The sequence below is a fragment of the Lucilia cuprina genome, chromosome 4 (genome assembly GCF_022045245.1).
Source record: "Lucilia cuprina isolate Lc7/37 chromosome 4, ASM2204524v1, whole genome shotgun sequence".
Taxonomy (NCBI): domain Eukaryota; kingdom Metazoa; phylum Arthropoda; class Insecta; order Diptera; family Calliphoridae; genus Lucilia; species Lucilia cuprina.
This window is the reverse complement of record NC_060952.1, coordinates 80,519,490-80,537,714: the sequence shown is the minus strand read 5'-3', so window position 1 is coordinate 80,537,714 and position 18,225 is coordinate 80,519,490. Positions and strand designations below refer to the sequence as shown.

Genomic DNA, 18,225 nt, shown 5'->3' with positions numbered 1-18,225 from the left:
CTTCACATAACAAAATTCTATACAAAGTTACATATAATTTTCCCCATACTCAGGCTGTCACGTTTTTCCATTTATTTCTACCCACAAATAATTGTTACAAAATGCTTTTTGTTGTTAAATCAAATTCGGACCTCACTTATCCTTAAGACCTTACAACAAGAAAATAACCAAACTCAATAACAAAAAACAACAACAATAAGAACAATGATATGAATGAGCAGGACTATAGAAAATTATACATTTGCTTGACAAAATTACCTAAGTAAAGGAAAAGTAGAAAAAAAAAACTAAATGAAAACTTAGTAAAAAGAAACTACAAGAGAATAACATGAATAAAAGAAAAGTAGGAAGAACTTGTTCAACCATTACAATAAGACTACTAAATTACAAAAACACATACATACTTAAATACTTACATAAAAATATACGCTGAGAAAAATTTTTTGGTTGCTTTAACTACGACAATATATCACTAATACTCAATTTATCATAATCCAGTTTTCCAAAATAAATTTTAACATAAAATTCGTACATTAGCAAATATAATATCAGTTGATCTGGCTCATTTTACACCCAGTGTATAATCATACAAATCCGATCGTTATAATAAAAAGTAAAAAAAAATGAAATTACAAAAGGCTCATAATACGTGTATTTACTACGTTTGTATGGTTGTAAATGTAAGATTTTGTCTTTGTATTCATGTGCATGTACACACATACATATATAAATTTTCTTGTATGTGTATTTTATGTGAGAAACCATTCATTAACATGTCACGTCAATCGAAGAGAAAACAATCTAATGGTTTGCTTATGATTTTTATCTTGGCTTAAAACGTAAACACAATACCTACAAAAAAACTACATTCATCCATGTATATACATATATACATTTATACAATGGTAAACAAACCAAGCTAAAAGCTAAAAAAGGAACAAGTATACTATTGTTGTTGTAGAGTAAATACACAAACAATGGCATATATGATGGTTTTTTTGTATAAATATATGTATGGTTTCTTTTATTTGTCTGCTTAAACACCCATGTCAACTGAAATGGAAAAATATCGCAAACAAAAACATGAATTCAACACATTCACATAGAATATTTATTTGAAAATGACCACAAAGTAAAAGTAGCCATTGGTTAGTCTAACAACCAAACAAATAAACGGGATTTGATCAAACACACACTTTTATTTATATAATTAAATTATATATAGTATTCAATAGAAAACCATTCATTATTCCAGTTATGTATATTATATAGACAAAAAAAAATTGTGTCCACACACGTCTTCGATATTTAATTTATTCAATTGATAAAGAACGTAGAAAAAAATCTATAGAAATTAAATAGTTAAAGGCAGTATTAGTTAAATTGAGAATGAATGGCTAAGAAGTCAGTATGATAATGTATGATTGAAAGCAATTTTGTAATTAGAAATAGCAAATTGGATTGTTTTTATTGAGGTCAACACAACAGAGTGTCATTGTAAGAGTATCAGATTTTACGATTGAATGATTATGTTGCGAATATAAATTCTTACTATTATAGCATCGAAGTTCTACATAAACAAATTTTATAGGAATTGAAATATTTCTGCTTTTATAAGACAATTAAGTTTACATTCATATACGGTCACCTCCAAAGTATTCATTATTTGCATAAAAATGCCAGTAAATAGGTTATAAACAAGTTATGTCAAAACTAAAATCTCTTAGTTAAATTTGATAATAATTAATCCTACCGCCTTCGAAATGCGAGTATTGCAACGAAATTCTATATTAACAAGTTTTATGGGAACTCAATTTTTGCCGCTTACTTCCCATATAAGGTCATCTTTAGGAAATGTTTTTGAACCCAAAAAAAACTTACTTATAAAACATATATATGAGTTCAATTCCATGTAACCATTTTGTCTCTTTGTTTTTTGAAAGCAAAATATTTGTCAAACTTTTGAAGTTCACTTGAAATTTATTCGACATAAATATACTTTACTTTTTTAACAATAGCTATTAAAGTTTCCCATATATAAAGATTTTAGTGTTTTATTGTTATAAGACTTTCTAACTTCCATTATTTACCTAAAAATTTGCATTGATAATCAAGTTACCAGTACAACATTTCTCTAGCTTTTTAGTTTCCCAGATAAACAAATTTTAGAATCTAAATAATATAAAAGATGCAAAAATCACTAATGAAATTCCTGTCAATTTTTCTTAAAGTAAGAGTGTTATTTACATTTGAATATGCTAAATTTTATATACCACCATCAAATCGTATGCAGCTAATTAATGCTCTCCTATAAACTTAGGTTGATACTATTATGAGAAAGAAATATACTTCTGTGTATCGAATTTCTTAGCTATACTCTTATTCTTAAGCCAGAAATGCGCTTTAAAGTCAATTTCTGAAGGGGGAATGGACACTTGAGGACCGAGTGTCCTCAAGATTTGTGTTAATTAGAAACTTACTTGTGTCCAGTTTCAGAGCTATACTCGTATTTTAAAACCACTCGCGTTAGATTCATTTTCCGAGGGGACTTTATTGGGACCGTTCCTCATAAAATTCGATAGATAGATTTTTGCCCGTATGAAACTTAATTGTGTATATCAAATGCCAGCGCTTAACTCGTGATTAAAGCCAGTATAGGCGTTAAAGTTGTTTTTGGTGGGGATCATATACATATAAGGGTCAATAATGACAGATACACATAAAATTATGGGGCGATAATTTGACTCATATGAGACTTATTTATGTTGAATTTAATCGTAAAATCACATTTTTAAAACATTTGTGTCTGTTAAGCCTTTTTTTGGAAAGGCAGCCTGTTTTCAATACCAAACAAACAAACACAGCTATAGAGATTATTTGTGTAAAATTTAAACTCTGTAGCTCTTTCCGTTCGGACTCTATCGTACCTTTATCAAACAGACAGACGGACAGACTAGATTGTCTTAAAATTTAATTAGGACCCAAAATATACCTTTGTAGGTCTATGATCAATATTTAATTTTTTTATTGTGGGTATAAAAATATATTCAAGATCATACGTATACTTGTGAAAAAATAAGTACAAATTATTTATTACTCATACCACCTGTTGTACATACATATGCTTGTATAAAAGAGCTTGATGAAAACTAAATTATTTTTGATAATAAATCTGATTATAATTGCAAAATAAAAAAAAATTACAAAATTTTTAATAGTATAATTAACTTATTTGAGTTCTCTCTGTAAAAGTTAAACTCTTCTGATTTTATATTAAAAAAATTAAAATTTAGTTTAGAGTAAATATCGAAAACTGAAATTAATTTGCCGTATTTGCAACACTTGGGTAAAGGTGATTTTTCAATGTACTTTTTAACACTCTCTATAGAATAGATAAGGTCGATTTCAAACTTTTAAAAAATTGTATAAACTTAATAACCCCATTACACATTTTGTAAAACTTTAAAGTAATATATAAGAATTCAAAAGACTATTTATTTAAAATAATTATTTTGTCTAGATATGTACGTGCTTTAAACAATATTTATAACTTAATTACTACTTAATATATAATATCTTTTATTATAGTTTGATATCTATCATAACGATATAATTAAATCTTAAAGCAATACAAATTTCAATTAAAATAACTTGTTTATTTTTTTAATTACAGTTCAAAACACTTAACTGAAAAAACTATAATCTTCCAAATGCATGCATGATATGAAAACCTCATAAAGTCAGACAAACAAATGCTAAGGTACGTACTAAACCATAAAATGAAAATTGAATTTCGTTGTTAAGTTTTTGTTTGTTGTTAGATGATAATAACAATAGTAATGTAATTATCACTTCGATTAAAAGAGAATAAAAGTGATAGAACAACAAGTTCCCCTTTGGATTGCTCACATTTTACTGACGTGTTTTAATTTTTTTTCTATGTTATACTCAAACTATATATAACTTTTTAGCATTAGACTAACCCTTGCATGGTTTCCAAATTGCGTGTTAACTTCACTCCAAGGGATTATCTTATATAAGTTCATATCTATGTATTTTTATATATAGTCTAAATCTATGTTGGAAAATAACCAATGAAGTGGCAAAAAACGAGAGTATAAATAGCCAACAAAACTGCATTGAACTTAATAAACATGAAATTGCTAAAGTTTTCCAATGATGATCATTAATGAAAGCAACTAAAGACGAGAAAATTCTAGTATTTTGAAGATAACAAAAATCTTGCACAACAAAGAAATAACAAAACCAAAAACTGTTAATTAGTTGTGGTAAAAAAAACGTTACAGCATTTTGGCATATTGATGGAAGAATAAAAAAAACAAAAGCCAAGTGAAACTAAAAACCAAAGAAACATAATTAAAAACAACATGCTTTAGAACATGAAATTTTTGTTGGCATAATATTATCTTAATACATATTACATGAAATTAAAAGACGAAACTTTTCATACTTAAGAAGAGTTTTAGTTAATTAATTTAATTAACATGAAGATAAATTATATATATTTATATACTATATATATATATATATATATAATATATATATATATATATATAATATATATATTATATAATATATATATGATTATATATATTATTATATATATATATATATATATATATATATATATATATCTATTTATATATATATATAAATATGTATTTACTTTCGTATGGTCCCTAAAATTATCTGAGAATTTACAAAAAATTAAAACTTAGTTCATTATAAGATACTATTTCTCAAATTTTTTGTCCTGACTTCAATATTTAGTGAGCAGTATCAAAGGATCCTTGTTAAAGATTATAAAATATTTTTGATACATCTGTCAAAAAAAACTATAAGCAAATTTTGTATCATATGAAAGGTCTTTGAAAGGCTTTTTCAATGACATATCTCCATTTACAATACGATTCCAAAATTATTACATATCTTTCTATATTTGGATTTTTTTATTTGTTTACTAATAATTAATGTAATTAATTGAAATTATTACATTATTAACTTCATATTATTTTACCGAAACAGGGTATTCAGTTTTTCGAAATTCGATATGTTTTATATTTTATTTAAATATTTTAAACTTTCCTCCAAAGGATTTCAGGCCCTTCTTGACTATTCTAACCATTGACCAAGCCCACCAAATATTAACATCAGGACAAAAATTTTGAAAAACCATATAGTAAACTTAAACTTTAGTTGAGAACATTGATACCCTAATTTTGCTTTATTCAAACGAGGGCATCTTAATGAATATATATTAAGTAATTAAATGAAATGAGAATAACATTGTTTTAAAAGATACACTAATGAGTCGGTAGTTTTCCAAGAAATATTTCGTTTTCTTTTTTAACTCATATGTACAATTCAAAATTGGGCAAATTATTAACCGACGTTTTTTGTATATAATTTTTTTTTTTTAATTTTTAAGAAAAGTACTATTTTATCTTGTGTTTTTTTAGGATTGTAATATTATGGAGAAAATTCTAAACTAGTTATGTCAGTATAAAGAATAACTTGAGATATTGATAGCTACTTTCTCTAAACATATACTTCTTTCTATGATCAGTCATCTCTTTAGAGATAACTTGAACTAGTGGCAGATGCTTTCTCCAAATATATAATTTTTTCATGATCAATAATTTCTATAGAGAACATCTTGAGCTATATATACATAAGCCTTCTCTGTATGGGGAAGTTCTTCAGTTAGCAATTAGTTCTTCCTTTGCATAGAGAATTTCTTGAGCTACCAACAGATAAAATATTTTATGCTATCGATAGATGATTTCTATGAAAGCAAAATATGTTGTGCAGGCGATAGACAATTTCATTCTATACATCACATCTTGCGTTAAAGATAAATACTTTCTTCATATAGAGTATATTTTGAGTTAGCGATAGATGCTTTATCTTTATATTAAACTTCTTGAGTGTTCTATACAGAAAATCTTGAGCTAGCAATTGATGCATTTTTTGTATAGAAAACATCTCAAGCTAGTGATAAAAGATTTCTCTCCATATAGAGCACATCATGTGTTAGCGATTAAAATTTATTTTTATATGTGCTGCAATATTTTTAATAAAATCTCCATAAAGGTTAACAGTAAAACTTCCTATAAATTCCATTATGTTTGTATTAAATTTCCGGTACCACCAGAGCCATATTCCAACATACACCTTAACGGATATTGACATGAATATGATAATACTTACGCAAAATAAAATCTTAAAAGGACAAAAAAAAAATATAAATAGAATAAATGCATCTTTAATATCTTAAGGTTATTATTTCCATATGTGTTTGCTACAGTACAATATAAACTATTAACGGCGTCATAAAAACCTTTGATACAGTTATTTTGCAAACACATACATATTCGAGCTCGCATACCAGCCAAATACATTTTTGTACTGTGAACATACAACAGACAAGAATCTTAAACAGAAATAAGCCAAAAAGCCATAAAAATTTACGAATACTTACATATGCATGCAAAAATGATGATGGCTTTGCTTTAAGCTTTTCAAGTTAAATGGCAGGAAAATCGTAAGAAGACCAACTATAAAAACAGGAAATATGTTATTAAAAGTGTGAAAGTGTTTATTGCTGATTTCCTTTCATTTTACTTTATGTGTTTGGCTATGTGAATATGTTAGTAGGAGAGAGATAGAATATTTCTATAATCTTTTCATAGAAATTATACTAATAATATTTTCTTAGTATATTGTGATGATTATAGTTTTAATGTTAGTAAACCACCACATATTAAATAAATATACATCTATGTTAGCATATAAAAAATTTTTACCATGCAAATAATAATAATAGTAATATTATTATAAATTTAAATGTAATTTTATAATCAAGTTGTGGCATATAGCATCAAGGTAAAACTATAAAATTCTATTAGCAATTTTTATAAAATTCTATATTAAAATGCAATTAAATCTGATTTGAGTAGAATTTATGAGTTAAAACGTTGCATGTGTATGTGTGTGTTTATTATTTTTGTTTTTTGTGTATAAAAATATTTAACTTTTTGGAAAATGTCTAAAGTTAAGGTTATAAAATTTAACTGGTTTTGTAGTACATATACATATATAATTTTGGCATTTTTTATTATTACTTTTAAAATATATTAAATCTAATGGAAATACGAGAAAAGTTATTACAAACTGAATTTAGTCATAATGAACAGGATTCGTCCAGGATATGTTTGTTAAGTGTCAAACTTGCTCAAGTTATTTCAACAACTACGGTATGTATTTGAGTTAAAAATTTATATAGACAATAGTTGAGCTAGATAAACGGACCATAACTTAACTAGTCGGTCAACGTTAAAACGACTTGATAAGTGATACTCTGTAGCTTGTATTATAACTATATATGAGTCAATTACCGACTGACAAAATTCGATAACTAGCATATAATTTAGCTATTTATTGAGCTAAACAAAATGTTAACTCATCAATATTTTGTACTTAAAAATTCAACTAGTTTTTTAATTATTTTTATATTTTTCTACTTACACTTTATAGAATAACAACTTTGCAAATAACAAGCACAAATATAATAAATTTATAAAAGAAAAATATATATTTTTTATAATATCTTTAAATATTTATAAAATTGTATACCATAAAAGTTTATATGTATGTATATGTGATGGAAAAATAAAAAACTTTGGAGTTCATATTTTCGACAAAATAATAACTGGTATTAGAAGGAGCAAAACTTGGAAAATAACTTTGGCAATTTTTCAAATTTGTTTAAGTGTTCTTATATCATAAAAACTATTCTGCACTAGTAGTATCTAGAATTAAATTATTATAGTTAAATCTATTCCAACAGGTTTATATGAAGCAATTATTATAAATTTCTTAAAATTTGTTTTCAGTCAAAAATTTGTATTGATAAATAATCCAAACTTTGAAATTCTACTGCTACAACGTTAATACATTTTAAGTACTTAATGCTTTTTTTTCATAGATTATTTTGTGAATTCCTTTAGTTACGGTAAAAACGAAAACACATTCCTTTAACTCTCAAGGTAATTCTACTAAATACTTTATGGCTCCTTATAAGCGCAAATCGGTTTCTAAAAAAATTTGCACGTTCAATGTTTATGTAAAATGTTCTCTATTACATCCGCCTTCCGCTTTATTTCAGTAGTTATCGCCAAATGCATTTTTTATCCTGTAAGGCTTAAGAACTCAATACATCTTTTTTCTTCATCCTCTTCCTACCTATAAAATTTACTATTATCATCACTCTGAGCAAAAAATAAAGGAAAAAAAGAAACTAAAAAGAAAAATTACCATCATATTTGCTGCAAAAAAAAAAAAAATTATAGAAAAAACTTTTATTTTATATGAGAGATGGGAAAAAACAGATGTTACAAGCTTAAAAATTTCATGTTATTTTCATAGTTTAAAACTAATTTTATTTAAAAAATAGATACTTAATAATATTGGCAATATTTTGAGAATTTTTGTTAAAAATTAATAGCTAAAGTTAAAACCATAAACATTATTAGGGAATAAATTTTAAAGAATTTAATAGTTTAGTTTAATAGAAGGATGAATACTACATCAAAGTCTAAGAAATACACAATTGTACCTGTGCTTTAATTTTCATAATAAATTATTCCTTAGTAACAAAATTTTCACTAATTGTGTTATATTTTTCAATGTTCAGAAAACAGATTCCTGTACGCCATTCCAAAGAATTTTAAATCAATTTTCTAGGGAAATTTAATTTCCGGAATGATATTATTCCAAGATACTTGAATCAAAAAAGATGAGAGTGCTCCAGAGTTTTTCTGTCCTCTTCACATGTTCAACATTCGCAGAATCTGCTGTTGCCGTAATCTTGTATGTTCACTCAGTTTTTGTACCACCGTATGCACCGTTTCATTAGTCCAAGTGGTCTTATGGTGTTCAGAGTTTATTTTTCAATTTTACATACTCCACATTCCGAATACGTGCATCCAGTCTTGTATAGCTGTGCTCGTAATCATGTGTGTTCACACAGAATATGTATCATCGTACCCACCATTTCATTATTTCCCTGTGTGGCTCTCTCTGTTCTCTTCTCTTCTCTTTAAAACGAATACATTCGCCCTGTCGTTGTCGACTATTGTACAGTGGCCTTGTACCCATATAATGTAAACCATACCTCTAGAAGAGTATTTAGTTTTGATATTATCACCGTTATTGCCCTTGTTGCTTTTGGATGTTGGTATATTTATATCATAATCCAATCTTGGCCCCTTTTGCATCCCGGATTCTCACGAGTATTTGTACTAGACCATTTCATGTTTATAGTTTTCCTACATATTACCCAGCAATGATGTGCCTTGTTGGTACTATCTTCTATGTGGTATCTCTATTTTATTTTCCGGCCAAGGATGCTCCTAAGTACTTAACATTGTCTGTCATCGGTATCTTTTTGCTTCATTTACAAGGTTGAGTATACTTAGAAATTTTTGCATTTCTTTTGAAAAGGCCGTATTAAGAGCCTCCTCAGCTCTTCGACACAAGTAATTTAGATTCATCATTGTAACACACGGTAAATTTGATAAATTACTAACATGTGGTATACCAATCTGTATATATCAATCTGTTCCTTAGTTGATCCAGTTACGGAGCACCCAGTCAACATAAAACTGGTTTAAGGATTGGATAAGAGTGTCAGTGTGCATGTTATTGAAGCCGACTTCGATGTCAATGCATACATTCAGTGTTAACAGTTTGCTATCGAAGGATTCATTCGGTTTCCACCGATCGCCATTTTTTATAAGCATGCTGCTTATAAGTAAGTATTTAAGGTCTTTGGCTGGTATATTAATTTTAATCATACTATCCGTTCCCAGGTTTAATGACGTAAAGCTTATCTGTCGATAGGACTTAAATGTCTATTAGCTAAGTTTTGTAGGATGTAATAACAATTTCTGTCTTTCCCCTTCCTCCAATATCGATTCATCTATCTAGAATTTAATAAAAATATAATTATTTTATATTTTATGTTTGAGGAGAATTTTGGTGGTTCGTGCTGATGTTCGTAACAATCGATTGAAAGAATATTAATCGCTATATGAGAAGTGGACCTTTTAATATACAAATTTTAATATATATTTACTTTTTGTAATTTTTCTCAAAACCATATAAAACTAGAGGCCTATGATGTCATATAGCAGTATACTCTGATTAATGAGTTGAAATCAAAAACAGACAAATTTTATAAATACTGTCTGTTTCTTTCAAGCAAATCTACAAACTTACATTAATTCCTTAAATAACTTTTTGTGTAAATTAAAAAAATAACTAAAAGTCGACCCTATCCAGAAGTTTTGTTTATATATATTCTTATCTTACTTTCTTAATGCTTAACAAGGAAAAAGATAATTTATTTTGAATAAATCTTAAACCTGAACTAAAATACTAAAGAAAAACACGCTTTTAAAAAGAAAATGAAAAACAGTTTTTTTTTTGCTATAACAGCAAAAAAAGTGTAGAAGAAAATTTAAGTTTTATCTGTTTCGACATTTTAAACTTTAACCATAATTCATTTTTGCATAAACATTTGCTGTTCTTTTTTTACTTTTTTGAAGAGAACATTTTAAAAGAAAACATTTATACAACGCTTATTTATGCCTTAAGTTTTCATTCAATACTACTAAGTAAAGAAAATAATAATAATGAGAGGACAAGGAAACCGGAAGTAGTGTTTTAAATGAGAAGAATTGAAATATTTAAGAATATTTTTAATAAAAATGTCTAGTTTATATTGGTAATGAAATGGATTTTGAAATACCAAAATACTAACTTTATGATCATATATATGCATTTAAATAAAGTTGTCTACATATAAACCTTTATGTATTTTATCTGAATATTAGCTTTAAATATTCTTTTTTTATATGACCAGATTATACAAGCTTTTTATTATAAAACTTTTAAGATTTCTTCTCAGTCTCTTCCCTCAAGCCTTTTAACCAAAGTTCAGCAGATTTGACATTTATTTCTCCCTCAAAGGATCCCTTAGAAATACATTTTAAAACCTTAAGTAATCCTTACAATGAAGTATTCATCTGTTAAGATCACAATCACTATTTCCTGACAAAAATAAAAAAAAATAGCAAAATATTTTTAACAACTTAAGCTACAAATATAATTACCAGCACGCAATATCTTTTCATTTTTTTATGTTCGTACAACAAAAAGGAATAAAATTAAAATTACAACCGGAATCCAAAAAACAAGAACAAAAAGAAAATGCTGAAAAAAACACAAGAAGATTACAATTTATCACAACTGGCCTGTGTTTTTATATTCTCTTCTGTTTTTTAACACAATTTTAGTATAACGAAAAAAAAAACCCGGTATTTATATTCGTTCCCAAAAAGAAAGATTATATAAAAATAACAAGTAACAAAGTGTGTTAATGGGTCTCTTCTTGTATTAAACATTAAATGGCCAAAGTCGTTAACTTTTTGGAACCGTAAAGAGAAATAAAAACAAACACACACAAACCAGCCGTTTTTTGGTTTATTAAATATATAAAAAATTGGAAATAAACATGAAATACCTACAAAACAATTTTATAAAGATTGTTCTTACACTATACATACAATATAATGTGAATATTAAAAGTTTGAAATGAGCAGAAGTTGTGTTAAAGAAAAAAAAACAGAAATCAACTTAAAGTAAAATAAAACAAAAACAGCATTAAATTTGTGGTTTTTTGTGTAAGAATTTTTCTGTCGTTTTTCCTTTTAATTTTTCGTAAGCAGCAAGTAAATTATGATGGTGGTTAAAACTATATTAAAGAAATATAATGTACATTTAAGTATAAATACTTGAAATAGGTAAAAAATCTACTACAAAATAGCAAAATAGAACATTTGTTTTATTTTCATTTTGGAAAGCAAATGAACTGAGGATAAAGTTCAATGGAAGTGAAGGTTATTGCACTTCAAAATTGTTATTTTTAAAACTATTTTCTTTTAGAAATTTCTGAAAAAAAAACTGAGGTATTTGAACCTTTTAGAAAATCACATTAAGGACATTAAAAGTAATCTAAAAAATACTTAATGACAAATCATGTGATGTGTATTTATTACAAATAGCAGTTTACTAAACATTTTAAAATAGTATATAAAATGTTGGTCAAAACATATTGGACAAAAGTAACATGTAAAATATAAATTACTTTATAATTCAATACTTTAGGCGAACTGGCCAAAAGCGGTTATAGGACACGTCATCAATATATACTGGACACATTGGAAGGCTATACACAATCATTGGACTTACAATAACGGAATGCGTAAATTTGATTAGAATAACTATGACGCCCACAGCGGTTAATATTTTTACCGACAGCCAGAAAGCAATTAGGGCGATATCAGGCGATAGAACTAAATCTAAGACCGTATTGGATTGTAAGAAAGCATTAACTGAATACTCTACCAGGGGTAAGGTTCATGTCATATGGGTACAAGCCCACTCGGGAGTAGTCGGTAACGAAAGGGCGAATGTAATAGCATTAAAGGGAAGGGTGCTTGAGGTAGTTAACCTGACAAACGCAAAACCATTCAAGAACCAAACAAAAGCTAAACTAAAAATATGTGTGAGAGAATCCCATAAGGCCTTTTGGATTAATGAAACAGTGGGTAGAACCACGAAGATCCTATGGGGTGATCCTGATGAGCGAAAGACGAAAAATCTCCTCAAAATGAGGAAGTCTGAAGTTAGTATGATGGTATTCTGAGTGGACACAAAGGACTACGAGCACATCTATGCAAAATTGGACGTGTGGATTCAGACGAATGTAGAGCATGTGGAGAGGACAGTGAAACTCTGGAGCACTTTCTTTGGCACTGCCAGGCATTCGTCGAAGTTAGATCCAAGTATCTTGGAAGTGATGTTATTCCGGAAATAATATTTCTGACTAACAACAATTGGAAGATTCTTAAAAATTACGTTCAGGAAACTGAGTTTCCGAACACTGAAAAATATTTTTTCTTTTTTCATGTTAGGGAGCGCACAACAGGCCCGATAGTGGCCTAGGTGTATTTCTTCGGATTTGATGTAGTATACACCCCCCTATCGACCTACCTACCTACCTACCTACTTTATAATTCATTAGTCATCTTATCTTTTTTGGAAATACTTGCAGCCCTGTTAAAAAAATGACTTAAAATGGTATTCTGTCCGTAGTTAGTTAGTCAGTTAGTTTGTTAGTTAGTTAGTTAGTTAGTTAGTTAGTTAGTTAGTTAGTTAGTTAGTTAGTCAGTTAGTTAGTTAGTTAGTTAGTTAGTTAGTTAGTTAGTTAGTTAGTTAGTTAGTTAGTTAGTTAGTTAGTTAGTTAGTTAGTTAGTTAGTTAGTTAGTTAGTTAGTTAGTTAGTTAGTTAGTTAGTTAATTAGTTAGTTAGTTAGTTAGTAATGTAACTAACATTAGTTAGTTTGAAAGGAGGATGATATATGCATCAAATCCGGTCTACCAGACTAGAACTCTAACCACTATCCTACCGGAGGGCAGTAAATTAGTCTGACAGTAAATTTTAACATTAGTAAGTTAGTGAGTTAACCAAATCGAAGAAAATACCAACAGCTCCTTCGCTCCTTTTCCAGTGCCTCTGTTATAAAGCCTGAGCACATACTCAATATACTCTCACATTAAAATTGTGTAGGATATAACAAAGTAATTTCGAGAGTGGAAAATTATAAATTTATTTTTATTATTTAATAATCACAGTTAAGTAATTGCACAAATATTACTAAAAAAAATTATTGTAAAAACTCGCCAAAAATGTCTCACTCATTATCTTCCAAATTATAAATAATTTATCCCTATAACAAAGCAGGACAAACGTAAAGACTACAACTTAATTAAGTACATTAACGATGAATATTTAAATAATTTTTTTCTTATCTTTCATAGTCTGTCTGTCCGTTGAAAAGCGCGTGTTTGTGTGATCCAGTACCTTGTTTTATTATTTAAATAAAAATAACATAAAATGTAATTATTGTACAAAATAATCATGAAAACTTACAAAAAAGTACATTAAAAAAACGTTGAACAAAAGTTTATCAGTGTTGGTCTTGGAATTAATTCAAGTGTAAAAGTGAATTTGATGCCAATATACGAATAAAAATTTAATGATTTGTTATGAAAAAACCACAATATTTTGTTAACATAAAGTTTAAAATATAAATATTTGTGTGCTGGCATTAAGAAAAAGTTTTCAAGTAATTAAATCAAATTTATTTGTAATGTAGTAAATTGGTGTTTAAGCGGATTGCTGCTTATGTTAGCAAGTAAAAAATAATTATATAATATATAATTTTGATTGGTATTTCTTTTACACTTTATAAATATTAATATTTAAAAAATATTTTTTTTTTAATTATAACAATTATAACATTGCCTTGGAATCTCTTATTAAGATTAAAATGCTAGCTTAAGATGACTAATAATACATAAAAATTCCATACAAAAGTCTTTTAGATTATATATGTGTGTAGATATAATTTATTAGATAATCCAAAGTTCAAAGAATTAATAACTTAAAGTTAGTGTGATAAATTTTATAAGAAACAATATGTTATGACAGATCATTTAAAAAAAAAACACATAAACTCTTCTAAAAGGTTTTAATATTTTTAACTACATAATTTATATAAAGGTTACTAATGCAAGTGACACTGCTGGTTATCTGAAGCCAAACTTACGACGAGACTTCGGGAGCTTACTGTAGAAGTTATGAAATGTTTCTTAAATATTCATAAGTATGTATGAATGTATGTAAAACTGCATACATTTGTATGTATGTACATCTATCATGTACAAACACACAAAGTCTGTATACTTTTGTGCATTTCTTAGGGAACAAAAAAAAATATTTAATCGTTTCTGTACTCGTTTAACCTGTTAAAATCTTTAACCCAATATTATTTAATATTTATATTTCTATACATACTAAACGTATGGTACTCTTGTACCGACATCTTAACTCAACCAAACACAAACACTTATGCCAACATTTTCTTATACTACTGTTTAGATGTGTGTTCATATATATACATTAGACCAGGCCTTTCTGTTTGCTTTCAAAAATCTGAACTAGCTGAATAGTTACCAATGTAAATACATCTAATATAAAAAGGTTATCTAAATATATATAAAAAATGGCGTTACTGACTGACTGATTCATCTTCGCAAAGTCTAAATGGCTAATCCTAGAGTCATAAAATTTTGGCAGTAGATGTCTTTATATATATTCGCATATTTTATATAACGTTTAAACCAGTTTTTTTATTATCTTACACCTTATTTGTAATACAAGAACAAATTTTGACTTCATCTATTTCTAATCTTGAAAAGAGCAGATGGGTATCTGGTACTTTTTCGAAATTCGTACTTTAAGGGTTAAAATGTGTAATCCTTTTTGGGGCCTTTTTAACTTTTCAACTAATAAACATAATAAAACTTTTGTTAATATTTTGGACACATCTTTTAAAATTATTAGACTTTGTTTTGTACTTTTTTAAGATTCAATCTATTTTTGGTACTTTCTTTAGCACTTTAAGATTTTTTTCGATTTAGTGGCATTTTCTTATTAGATATACTTCTTATATGGACTAACTCTGTAATACTTATTTTAACAAAATATTAGCTATTTCATTAGGAAAAACAGGGAAAAAGGGAAATTTAATATAAGTATTCAAACACATTGATTTTTATAAAATTTTAAAAATAATTTATTTACTCACACAAAATTAGCTATTGGTATATTATTTTAGAATTCGGAAATTAAGGCAACTATAGGATCAAGTTCGGATAAAAAGTTTGGTACTTTTTGAAAGCACAATTTTTCCGGGACAAATGAATGTAGATCTGAGTCGTATGAGTTATATCTATGATGTATAGATTTAGTTTACAAAAAGGGTTAAAATGATACCATTTTTATGAGAACTTCCCCAAATGTAGAATTTATTCCACTATTTGAATGCCTTATTGCAGTAACTCGATTAGCCACCTATTATCAGAATTCGATTTTATGTACTTTTTGAGTTGATAGGAAACATATCTATTGGTTCCTATAAACTCAAAAAGTACAGTTATCGACTTATATGATCATAAAACGTGGTTAAGTTACAAATTTAGAAAATCCATTTTTTTAAATTTTTTTAAACTTAAATGATGATTTATTTTAGTGCCATATTGAGTTACTGCAATAAGCCCTTCATTTCATAATTCCAATTGTATTCTTCAAATGAAACCTTTTGAATATAGAAAGTAAAAACTAAACATATTCAGTGCTTAATAAATAATATTCTATATCGGAGACAGTAAGTTAGTTAGTTATTTAGTTATTTAGTTATTTAGTTACTTAGTTATTTAGTTATTTAGTTATTTAGTTATTTAGTTATTTAGTTATTTAGTTATTTAGTTATTTAGTTATTTAGTTATTTAGTTATTTAGTTATTTAGTTATTTAGTTATTTAGTTATTTAGTTATTTAGTTATTTAGTTATTTAGTTATTTAGTTATTTAGTTATTTAGTTATTTAGTTATTTAGTTGTTTAGTTATTTAGTTATTTAGTTATTTAGTTATTTGGTTATTTAGTTATTTAGTTATTTAGTTATTTAGTTAGTTAGTTAGTTAGTTAGTTAGTTAGCTAGTTAGTCAGTTGGTTAGAATTTTTGAGAGCCATTTCTTTAGGAATGTTTTAAACATTCAGGACAATATCGGGTGCAATTTTCACAAAATTTTGTGCCAACGTCTTGCAAATTGGGGCCATGTTGTAGTTATTCACTATCATTCAAGTTCTTTAATTGAAAAAAAACAAGATTGAATTAAAATTTTCTTAAAAATAAAAATCAAAGTAGATAAACGTTTTTAAATTCATACTTTTAAATATTACCAACCTAATACTAGTACCAGTAATATTACCAACCTAATACTAGTACTTTTTCTAACTTATAAAAGTATGTATAAACATTCGTTTACCATTCTTTTTGTTGAATTTTTTAACATCTTTTTGCAAAAGAAAAACAAACATATATTTATCTATGTGAAAAATAAAAAAAATTTTTAAATGTATTTATATACTTATAAATAAATATACATATGTACAATGTACATTCATATAAATGTTCAAGTAAATACTACTAATACTGCTAAATTTCTATAGAAAACTGCCACTCGTCTCTTTGGTTTTGCACAATTCATACTTGTAAATGGGATTTTTCATGCCCTTTGGGATCAAAGTGTAAGAGTGTATATTGTTTAGATGGTTGGTTGGTTGGTTTGCTGGCTGCTGCTGTTGTTGGTCTTGTTTTGTGTTTATATATTTAAATAGTTTATGAGTTGCCGTTGGTACTTTAGTACCATTTTAGTATTCTTGGTACTATATTAGCCTTTTAGGTAAGAAATTGATATTTGATTTTGAACTTTTGTTAGTTAGTTTGCATATGTATATACAAATGTGATGAAATGATGAACACATAAGCTGTATAGTGCCCTTTGTGCGCACCTTAACCAGTGCCTCAGGTGGGAATCGAAGCCACCACCTCCGGTCTACCAGACTACAAAACTAACCACTTAGCTACTGGTACTAAATAAGAAAAAACCAAAAAAATAAATTTTTTCAAGGCCTCATTACCACCAGTGATTAAAAAATATTGAACTCAGTATACGTAATACTTTTTGAAATGGGTTTTAAAAATTCCGTAATTTTATGTTTATTGAGAGAAAAAAATTTAAAGATACTCTAATTCTGGTCAGAATGCAAGTTTTTGTGCTAAAAATTATGACACCTATTTCGATAAAAATTAAAAAAAATATATATTTGGTGATACCACCACATTGTTAGGAACAATGAAACCTCTTTTTTTGCCATATTGTGAAAATCCCTAGCAGGAAACTGAATGTTATTCATACATAAAATTATTTAGCAGGCCATTCTTCGGGATACTCTAATAAGTTTATGTGATATACAACTTACAAAATGTCGATCACTTTTAAAAGATAACTTTCATCCACCGCCATTTAATCAGCACACTTCTAATTCATTCGACACACCTATAGAGAACAACATCCGACACACTCACTTCAAATATACAGGCGGCCAAGATACGTATACCTTTACACTCGTCCTTTGGAAAATACGCTTAGCACCAACTCATTTCCAACG

The 18,225-nt window shown here is 27.2% G+C and overlaps 1 protein-coding gene across 2 annotated transcripts in view; it reads left to right on the top strand.

Moving 5' to 3' along the window:
- Nucleotides 1–18,225, top strand: part of LOC111677800 (protein sidekick-2-like) — a 220,715-nt gene that overhangs the window by 48,696 nt on the left and 153,794 nt on the right. For both annotated transcript variants that reach the window (XM_046948556.1, XM_046948557.1), the window contains exon 2: nt 3,674–3,760. The gene's annotated coding sequence lies outside the window, so the exon portion shown is untranslated. The remainder of the gene's footprint in view (nt 1–3,673; nt 3,761–18,225) is intronic.